Source organism: Pan troglodytes, chromosome X (genome assembly GCF_028858775.2).
Source record: "Pan troglodytes isolate AG18354 chromosome X, NHGRI_mPanTro3-v2.0_pri, whole genome shotgun sequence".
Lineage (NCBI taxonomy): Eukaryota > Metazoa > Chordata > Mammalia > Primates > Hominidae > Pan > Pan troglodytes.
This window is the reverse complement of record NC_072421.2, coordinates 112,542,067-112,553,527: the sequence shown is the minus strand read 5'-3', so window position 1 is coordinate 112,553,527 and position 11,461 is coordinate 112,542,067. Positions and strand designations below refer to the sequence as shown.

The window sequence follows — 11,461 nt, the reverse complement described above, 5'->3', positions numbered from 1 at the left end:
TCAGCATAAAGCAATATTGAGAAAACTGTTGACCGGTTTATAATGTATAAAGATGTAATGTGTATTGTGGGCGGAAAGCAACCCAGGTGCCGAAGCAAGAGACTGAAGGCACAACCCATTCCAATATAATAAAGAAAATAGTTAGAATAAGAAAAGTTATAATAGAAATAGGATATAGAGATGATCATATATGAATATTATTAATCATTAGCTGTAGTATCAATCTCTGTTTTACTATTATAATAATCTCTGTTTTATTATTATAACCGAGGAAAAACCAGGCCATACGGACTCAGGAGCTGAAGGGACATTGTGAGAAGTGACCAGAAGACAGTGGGCAAATGACATGAATAGACTAGGACTTCTGATCCAGGAATTTTACTTTTAGGTGTCACCCAAGAGAAATAAAAATATATGTCCACACAATTTTGTTCATGGATGTTTATACCAGCATTATTTATAATAGCCCAAAGTGGAAACAACCTAGATGTCCATTAACTGATGAATAAATAAGCAAAACATGGTATATCCACACAATGTAATATTATTAGGCAATGAAAAGGAATGATGAATTGACACATGCTATATCATGGGTCAACCTTGAAAACATGCTAAGAAGCCAGTCACAAAAGACCAACATTATATGATTTCATTTATATGAAATGTCCAGAATAGGTAAATCTATAGAGACAGAACATAGATTGATGGTTGCTTAGGGCTGACAGGGTTGGGGCAGGGCATGGGCTGTGCCTGCGAATGCATATGGGGTTTCTTTTTGTGATGATAAAAACATTCTAAAATTGAGAGTGTTGAAGGTTACACAACTCTGTATACTAAAAACCATTGAGTTTTATACTTTAAAAGAGTACATTCTATGATATGTGACTTATATCTCAATAAAACTTTTTAAAAGATTACAAAATATGGAGAAAAGCAAGACAAAAGAACTATGAAAATTTTAGGCAATAAGTGTAAATGGAGCTAAATTTCCAGTTGAAGACAAAGATTGACAGACTGAATTTAAAAATATAAGAGATTAAAACATCCAAGTATATGCTATTTAAAAGATACACTGAAGGGTTGAATGTAAAATCCCAGTAAAGTTAGCAGATATAGTTCAACAGTAGAGAACTTATGTATTATACTATTATGGGACAAAATAGGCAATAAATATGACACATTCCTAGAAAAAGTTACCATATAATAAAAATTTCAACTCATCACATAGTTATTAAAAAGGCCAAATTTGTATGCATCTAATATCTTTGCCTTAAAATAAATAAAGCAAAATTTATAGAAACAAAAGGAAAAATTAACAAATCTATCACAAATATTTTAGCATACCTTTCTCAGTGTTCGAGTCATCAAGCAGACCAAAAAATCAGTAAGGATAAAGAAGATTTTAATAGCACAATTAACATATATTTAAATATACTTTTAGATAGAACACTTTATCAAGCAAGTGGTAGGCCACATACCATGGGAGTTAAGGATACTGCCAAGAGAGGGTTGAAGTGATAGACCATGCAACCTAAGTTTGATAGGGAGGTAAAGCAAAGACAAAGGATGGTTCATATGGATGAAGTAAATGGGTCTGTGAGCTATGGTTGAAGAACTGACATCTTGAGATTGATAGAGTGAGATTCCTAAAAATGTTGTCAAATTGTATAGTGGCCAAATTTATTTCAGAGATAATTAGTCATGAGTGATTACAAGGTCCAGAGTGTCACCATGGAAGTGGATTGCTGAAACGGGGTAGAAGTCACAGAAGATAAAGAGATTAAGGTACTGAAAGTTCAGAAAGCTGAGTGATTCATTAACTTAGATTTGAAATACCCTAGGACTTCGGCACTGGGAATGGAAAAGAAAACAAATGAAACATATTTAATCTTCATTGAATGGAGGAACATTAGCAGTAATTGGTAGAATCTGCAACCAAAGAAGATGGGGTTAGAGCTAATTGCATGAACTGAGGTTTTCACAAAGTAGATGTGTGTTGTGGAAGCAGTAGTGTAAAATTAAACGGATACTGATCCCATCACTTGACCCAGAGCTGAATTGAATGTGGAAGAAATAGCAGCCTCCACTTGACGGTATGGCAAGAGATGTGTTATCCAGAGATAACTCTATTTAAATTAAGGTCAGAGAAGAAAGTTAACCATCAGTGAAGGAGCACACTTTGTTAAAATGTAATGGATGTTTTAAAAGGCATGACGGAGAGTTAAGAGATTAAGCCATCAGTGGTAAATTCAGTCAGGGGAAAAGAAATAGTAGTTAAAGGAAGAATAGGCAGCTGAATGAATTTGTATCTTGGAAGGTAATCAAGGATAACAAGATATGTGTATTTAGCTGCTTGACAGTTACATGAGAATCCTGGCCTTTCCCTGGTGAATGGCAGTGAACAATTGTAGGTGGGTTACACTTCTGAGAGGATTTGAGACATGCTGCATTCACGGGAAGGGATTATTATCTGGCTTGAATTCAAAGGCTCTGGCTGATAGCGCTAAAGATTTAGAGTAGATGTGAGGTTCCCATCACCTCATTTTCATTTCATTGAGTCTTTTGAAGAGCCCAGGCCAGATATTCTGCAGAATGTCTCACATTCTGGATTTATTTGAATGCTTACTTGTGATTAGCCCCAGGTGAGACTTGTCTAGCAAGATCACAGGGCAGTGTGTATACTTCCCAAAGTATCACATATAATTTTAAGTAGGCATGTAATTTTAAGCTGTTCCACTGCTAGTGATGTCAACCTTGACCATTTGTTTAATGTGATGACCACGAGATCTGTCCATTGTGAAGCACTGTTTCTCCTTTGGACCAATCAGCTATAGAATGAGGGTTAACAGGGACACTTGATATAGACCATGGTAATACATACTTGACAGGAATGCGAGAAAACAGGCAATAAGGCAAGACAAGTTTATACATATAACCCACATAAGATATAAATTTGTAAGAGTGATAAGAAAAGTTCTCATAAGAACATACATGAGGGAACAATTATTTCTATGTGCCTAGGGTGTGTGTGTTGGCGGGGGGTGGGGGGTGGGTTGTGGAAATGAAGGGAAAGCTGAAGAACAAAGGTGATATTTGAGAGTTGGATCTTTAAGCATGAGTTAATAGTGGCTGAAGGTGATGAGGGCACCCAGATAGACAGAAAAAGCATTAGGAAAAAAAACAGGTCTGAAACTACATAGTTCAGCTAGGAGAAATAAATCCTGGGTACTAGTGGGTACTAGTGTATAAGATGCATGGAAATGAATGACTGCAGATGAGATTGGAAAGGTAGACTAGGTTAGGCTGTGAAAAACCTTGAACTCCATGCTAAGGAATTTAGCTATAATTCTATAAGTAGTGGACATGAATGAGGGACTGTAAGCAAAGGAATACTCAGATTGGACTTTTAGAGAGATGTGTGGATGGCAGTGTGGCAGACAGATTAAGGGGGGAATATTGGCAAAGAGGAAATCTGAGGGACTAAGAGGTTTTTGTGAGAAATGATGAGAGCAAAGTCTAGGTCAGTGGCAGTGGGGTAAGAGAGGAAGGGACTGATATGAGAGATTTTTTTTGAGGTGAAATAAAGAAAACTTGATAAGTGGCTACATGTGGGCATTGGAGATGTCAAGACTATTCTAGGCTTTAGGACTTGAACCATATTGGTGGTGATGCCATTAGCAATGTAAGTTAGTAGGAGAAGCAGATTTGGAGTAGAGAAGATAAGTTCTACATATATTGAATTTGAGTTGCCTAAAGGGTATCATTTCCTACTGTTGTTCCATTTGATTTTTTAAATGAAGCTCCTCCCTCTCATTTTCTTTTATATTTCTACTTGGATCACAGAGAGGAAATTGGAGTAATATGAACAACACTCACGTTTCTGGTGGACATGACAGAGAGCAAAATAGTTTAACCTAGAGATAACCAGGAATCAATCAATTATTCCTTGGGCTGCACATTGGCAGTCTTACTTTGGAATATTTGAGCAAACTTGGATTAAAACTCTAGGGAAGATCTGTTCTCAAAGGATTTCTGTACCTACTTTTAAAAAATACTATAAAGCAATGTAATTTTATTTAAATGTGCTTTCCCAAATTCATATACAAAAGATGGTAATCAAAAACATCTAAAAAGGTTTGGAGATGACCCTTTACCAAAACAAGGGTCAAGCCTTGGGTCTTGCCAAGAGATGGTCTTGTTTTCATGGTTTAGATAGTAATTTCTTCATCTTGAGTCATGGCTTGTTCCCCTACAGCAGGAAGAGGACCTGAGGCCAAGTTCATACTCTGCTGCACTGGTGGACTGGTGGGGGCTGTAATGTTCATCTGAGAGGGCATGGCCTTCCTGGGGTCCTGCCATGTTGTCTGATTGATGTGATTTAAGAAGTTTCGCTTGCCAGAAGATGTCTTCCCCATCTCCCAGCTTGCTGGCAGAGGTACATCATCAGGTATCTCCAAAGAGGACTGTTGAAGATGTTGAGCTGTGGGTGTAGCAGCTGGGCCAGACTACTCTAGTGGCAGTCCCAGGAGAAACAGCTCCTAACTGCAGAGAAGCTACAGAGAGCTGGAACATGCTGTGAAGTCAGGGCTCCTGCAGTGCCTTTGTCAGTACTGGCCTGTCCGGAGTGGGAATTGGGCTCCTGTGGCTTGAAGGAGTCAGGCAGCTTCCAGAGCCTCATGGGCATGGTCTGGGGTATGTTGGTCGTCTTAGGGTTCATGACGGCGCTCAAGAGCGCCTCCGAGTCGGTCTCCAAGTCCTCCTGGACGTGCACGATCTGGTGCCTGGTGAAGAATGCCTATGGCGCCACCTGGGTCGCCAGGGAGGTTGGGGTGCTGGTTGCCTGGGCCTGGACGGCAGACCCTGCCCCTGGGAGGGTTGCTCAGGCAGCTGCCCTTGGCCCTTGAGGGACGGTTGAGATGGTGGCTGCTGCCCAGGATCCATAGCTTCTGCCTTCCCCGACGTGGAACCCTGACCAGGCGAGCGAGGGCTCCGCCAGGACGCCCCAGCTCGACGGGCCGAGATGACAAAGGCGGCAAGGGCTTCGGGCCAGGTGGCGCTGGGTGGCTGGAGTGGCCCTCTTCTCTCTCTCAGGGCCGCTGGGTGGGTAGGGGGGTGCGCCATGGCCCCTCATCCCCCATCCTGCGCCTCCGCCCCACGCTGGTCCCTGGCTCTACTGGTCTGTGTACCTACTTCTGATAAGCTTTATGAAGTCACTGGAGCCATTTAATTTCTCAAACAAGAATAATCACCCCAGAGGTTAACTCTTAAGGAATTGCAAAAGTTAATTAGATAAAACGGTTCTTTTTCCTTAGAAGCCAAGGGTTTGTCCCACAAAGATAAATCAAGTATTTTTTTTCTTGAATTTCTTTGTTTTTCTGTCAAGCCATTTTTATTTATTATGTCCAATTCCACTGAACTCTTTAATTTCAATAGATTCTAAAAATAAATCCCCTAGAGGAGAAAAAATAATGAACAAAGAGAGAAAATAAGCCAACACCATGACATGGAGGAGCATGCACAACTGGCTATGCACTAATAAACAACATCCAAGAAGACACTGGGTTCTTAAGAACATTTCCTTAATTACGGTCATGATATGTGCCTTCCAAGAATAACAGTATGTGCAGTATTTTAACATTGGTAGTAAGATCTCTATTTTATTAGAGTTTTTCAAGTCATGGCATGTAAACAAAGATGTCTGTCATATATTCCTAGGAAAGTGAAACCTTTCAGCTACAAAGTGTTTATCATTTTGAAAATATTTTAATATAAATGATAGACTTATGAAACTTTAAATGAAACCTCAAGAATTCTATCATACTCAAAAGTTTCAAGGTATAGGTGTTTCTGTTTTTGTTTCCACTAACCCAAAGCAAGTTCTTTCTTTTGGCAACTCCACCACCAATTTCCTCTTTGTTTAATTTACTTTATTTTGTGGAATGAGCAAAGCTTGTAACTCAATCTTCCCAGATCTTTTTTTTTTTTTTTTTTTAATGTTCTCTCCTTGGACTATCTCCCAGTTTCCTCTGTTCTAAAACTGGCGTAATGTAATTTTGATGCTGAATGTCATTTGGGGTGAGAAAACAAACTGAGATTGAAACTCTGATGGGAAAAAGAGAAAATGCCATAATACCTATTTGCCTGTACTTCATATTTCTCTTTCTCAAGAGACATTTGCTCGACTTATAACTTGGCTTTCTACTGTTGCATTCTTCCTCTATTTGTGCCCAGAAACTTCACACTGATTCCACATCTTTCAATCTTCTAGATCAACCCTGGATCTGATTTAGTAGTTAAAAAAATAGAGATTTGGAAAAGAAATATAAAATAGCATGAGGAAACTGCAGAAAAAGAAAAAGAGGGAACCAGAAGATCTGAACATGGACCCAATCGAATTTATGAAGCAGATAAACTCTTATCTTGGTGCCTTCTATTCCTATTCAGCCTCCTTTCCCATCCCCACCCTCCTACATTTTCACTTTCCCCCTGTTCATGCCTAGCCTGATTTCCTTCTTATAGGGCCTTGCCATTTGCTGTCTCATCAGCTGTTTCCTCTAGTAGACATATTAGTGGGCACATCTAAAAGTATTATCCCTCCCCCAGGCTTTTGCATTTTACTAAATGTCTATTGCAGACTAGAATGCTTTTGAGGCCCAAAGAATGAATTACTGATGATTTAATGGAATTTGATTCACCATTTCTATAACGGTGTTCTTTGTGTCCCTACTTCCATACCTCTCACTTTCATATCTTCTTCCCCCCAAAAAACTCATTCTGCTAGCTATCTCAGTATGACCAGGTTTTGTACTTGGTCAATTCCCAGAAGATGTTAGTACTCTCACCAGGAAAGTATGTGGTGGATAAGTGTGTGGGGGGTTGCGGGAGGGAGGACAATACCTAAATGTACACACACACACACACACACACTCAAGAAGGGACAGATTTGCAAACTTTACTGAGAGCTATAATTCCATTCTCAGAGTGATAAAGACTCTTCCAATCCATCCAAACAACAAACAATAACATAAGAACCTCTCCCACAAGAGACATTTGCTCGACCATTGCATTCAGGGAAAGAGAATTTTTATCTATTTTAGGAAACTCATCTTGTATGTATAATCACCTGATTGCTAGCTTATTCTTGAATTCTTTTACAGTGAAATATGATTATCATATCTGTGATGCAGGCTTAAAAACAAGCTTTTAAAAAGTTATACAGAATCTGTTTGGCAAGTCTCTCTCTCTCTCATGTGCATGCGCGCGCGCGTGCGTGTGTGTATTCTATTTGATTGGTTTTTCTCCATTTTTGCAGGGGAGCAGTATGTACTATAGGGGCAGATACTTCTGCCTTGTTGCTCTAGGGAACTCTAGGAGACAGTCAAGATGGCCTTCAGAAATATGAGAGGAGAGAAGGACTACATAGAGGCTTAACTCTATTTAAGGCCACCTCGGTCTTAAAGATGGACTGGGGAAAGAGGGAGAGAAAATACTAACCTTGCCAGGCCATAAGGAAATCATGTGCTTTAGTATGAAGTTCTTCTATGATCCATTTGAAAAAGAACAGTTTGAATAAATGAAACACAGATAGAGGTATAATAAATTGGATTTGTTATTATTGTCTACCAATATCTATTCTCCCCTTTGTCCTGGGCACACAGCTTAGACTACATTTCCCAGCCTGTCTTGCAGTTAGGTTAGACCATCTGACTAAATTCGCTCCAGTCAAATGGGAGCAGAAGTTACATGTGTTAATTCCAAGACTTGCCCACAGAACCTCCACAGATGCACTTCAGAACTTTATTTGACTCTCCACAGAGAGGAATGGTGAAAACCAAACCAACATTGGAAGCCACATGTTGAAAGTAGAAAGGCCACCTAGTGACCTCCATATTCAGCCTGGTTGCTGTACAAACAAGAATTGACCCTCTGTTGCATTTGAACCATTACATATTTGGGTTAATTTATTATAGCAGTTTAGCCTACCCTACTGTGTTCCTTGAGAGCATGATATCCACTACCACATGCAGCACAATGCTCAGCATAGAATGGGTGCTCAATAAATAATTGTTGAATTAATGAGCTACTACACTAGCCCCTTCATGAAAGATCTCCTAAAATGTGTAATTACTATAGAATGCTAAGCTGCAAAATTCCTTCATTCACACATAATTTTATTCATTTTAAATGGTAATTGATATTTAAGTATTGAACACTTGTTTATTACAATCTTTTACAAGAAATCCTGATAAGGTAGACGATATTATCTCCATTTAACACATGAGGAAACTGAAACTCAGAGAGTTAAGGCACTTTTCCAAGGCCACACAGCTCCTACATAGGTAAGCCAGGATTCAAATTCAAACCTGTCTGACTACGAAACTCTTTCCAATACATCATGCTTCCTTAAAGATATGTTTGGTTTAATGCATTACATTTTTTGTTTAGATCTGTAATCTTGAGGATATGATTCAGAGCAAAGTGTAATCACCTGAAACCCAGTAAGTCCCTCAACAAGGTTGTCAAACTTGAGCTATGCAATCTTACTCAATTAATAGAACTATTTTATTAATCTGGTAATCAACTTATGACCTCTTATACTCTTTCTAAGTGATATTTAAATATAGAGTAAATATAGGCTGGATATGGTGGCTCATGCCTGTAATCCCAGTGCTTTGGGAAGCTGAGGTGGGAGGATCACTTGAGCCCAGGAGTTCAAAACCAGCCTGGGCAACATAATAAGGCTCCATCTCTATAAAAATAGAAAAAACCTAGCCAGGTGTAGTGGCACATGCTTGTAGTCTCAGCTACTTGGGAGGCTGAGGTGGGAGGATTGCTTGAGCCTGGGAAGTCAAGGCTGCAGTGAGCCATGATTGTGCCACTACATTCCAGCTTGAGTGACAGAGTGAGACTCTGTCTCAGAATAGATAGATGATAGATGATAGATAGATAGATAGATAGATAGATACAAATATAGATAGATATAGGTATAGATATATAGAGAGAGTAAATATAGTAAAAGCTCAGCTAGAAGGCTTGCTGATTGAATTTGAGACAGCATGGTGAGATGATTTCCTGCTGAAGGATCAGAAAGCAATGGAAAATGATTTGTATTTTAGTCCTCACTTTTTTGTTATATCTTTCAAAATTCAGGAATTCGTTTTCTGATCATAGAACAAACCGATGCAATGGTGTCCAAAACTAGAGAAATATACTCTGGGTTTTTTTTAATTAGACATTGGAGTTGCAAATAGAAATATAAGGGTGTCTGGGGATTTCATCTCCACTGCTTTATCTTCCCTGCTGCCAGAGGTCCCAAGTGGCTCTGTCATAGCCTCTGTTGCCCTGTGAACTGAAGGTACTGAGAGATCCATAGATAGGACATTGAGAGATACCAGAAGCTGGGAAATGGACTCAGTGGCCTTTTGAAGATGTGGCAGGAAACTCACTCAGGAGAAGTGGGCTTTGCTGGATCCTTCTCAGAAGAATCTCTACAGAGATGTGATGGAGAAAACCTCCAGGAACTTGGCTTCTGTAGGAAACAAGTAGGAAGATCAGAACATTGGAGATCAGTTCAAAAATCCTGGGAGAAATCTAAGAAGTTATATCATGGAGAGACTGTGTGAAAGTAAAGAAGGTAGTGATCATGGGGAAACCTTCAGCCAGATTCCAAATCTTAATATGAACAAGAAAAGTCCTCCCGGAGTAAAACCGTGTGAAGGTAGTATGTGTGGAAAAATTTTCATGTCATTCATCCCCTGACAGGCACATCATATGTCATACTGGACACAAACCATGAGTGTGGGAAATGTGGAGATAAGTCACATAAATGTAAACAATGTGGGAAAGCCTTAATTTCTCTCAAGACTGTTCAAAGAAATAGAGTAACACACACTTTGATTTTCTCAGTTCATTTTGTAAAACATCAGAGAACGCACACAGGAGAGAAAGCTTATAAATGTACACAATGTAGTAAAGCCTTCAGTTTCTTCAGTACTCGTAGAATACATGAAAGAATTCACACTAGAGAAAAACCCTATGAATGTAAGCAATGTAGGAAAGCATCCCATTGTCCCAGTTTCATTTAATGATATAAAAGGGTTCACAGTGGTTTAAAAACCCCTATGCACATAAGAAATGTGGCAAAGCATTCAGTCTTTCCAGTTCCCTTCAAAAACATAAAAGAACTCATATCGGAGAGAAACTCCATGAATGTAAGAAATGTGGTAAAGGCTTCAGTTGTTCCAGTTCCATGCAAAGACATGAAAAATATTATTCTGAAGGAAAACCTTATGAATATACAAAATGTGGTAAACCTTTCAGATGTTCCAGTTTCCTTAGAATACATGAAAGGACTCCCAGTGGAGAAAAACTCTATGAATGTTAGAAATATGGTAAAGTCTTCAGATGCTCTGGTTCCCTTCGATCATATGAAAGAACTCACACTGGAGAGAAACTCTGTGAATGCAAGAAACATGGGAAAGCATGCAATTTTCCCAGTTCTCTTTAAAAACGTGGAAGAACTCGTACTGGAGAAAATCCCTATCAATGTAAGAAATGTGGTAAAGTCTTCCGTTTTTCCAGTAATGTTCAGAAACATAAAAGGACTCATACTGGAGAGAAGCTCTTCTAATGTAAAAAAATGTGGTAAAAGATTCAAATTTCCCAACTGCTTTCAAAAACATGAGAGGGTTCACACTGAAGAAAACCCTTATGACTGTAAGAAATGTGATAAAGCCTTCGGTTTTTCCAGTTCTTTTTGAAAACATAGAAAGACTCACAGGGAAGAAAACCCTTATGAATGTAAACATGGTTAGGCCTTCAGTTCCAGTTCCATTGGCAGATATGAAAAAACTCGTTCCTTAGAAAAACTTTATGAATGTAAATCATCGTTGGAAGGCCTTCATTTCTCTCATATCCATTGAAAGACACATGATAATGCACACTGGAGAGGGCTCTTATAAATAAGAAGGCGCATTGGATTAAAACCCTAGTAGTCTGTAAAATATAGGAAAGTCTTCTATTTTAATAATTACTTCAAAAGTCATGTGAAAATTCCCAGTGGAAACTACTCCTATGAATCTAAGTAATTTGGAATGCCTGATGCTTGGAAAAAATGCACATAAATGAAATGTTATACAAGTTATAAATATATTTATCTGTAGCTCATTCTTTTTTTAAAATAAAGATGGGATCACACCCTGTCACCCAAGGCTGGAGTGCAGTGACATGATAATGGCTCACTGCAGCCTCAAACTCCTGGGCTCAAGGGATTCTCCCACCTTTACCTCCCAAAGCTCTGGGAGTGGAGTAGTGAACAAAGACACATTCATTTACTAGTTTTTGTTCACCATATTGCAAGATATTGCAGTTTACAGTTCCCAGTTAGATTTCCCAATCACATTATCTAGTTTGAAATAAACTAACCCTCACAAAATGAATGTAAAAGGTTACTGCAAAAAAT

At 38.9% G+C, this 11,461-nt stretch overlaps 1 pseudogene; it reads right to left on the bottom strand.

Annotated features, from left to right (window-relative positions):
* Window positions 1-4,116: 4,116 nt before the first annotated feature.
* Window positions 4,117-4,941, bottom strand: LOC107972642 (transcriptional coactivator YAP1-like; annotated as a pseudogene).
* Window positions 4,942-11,461: the final 6,520 nt, after the last annotated feature.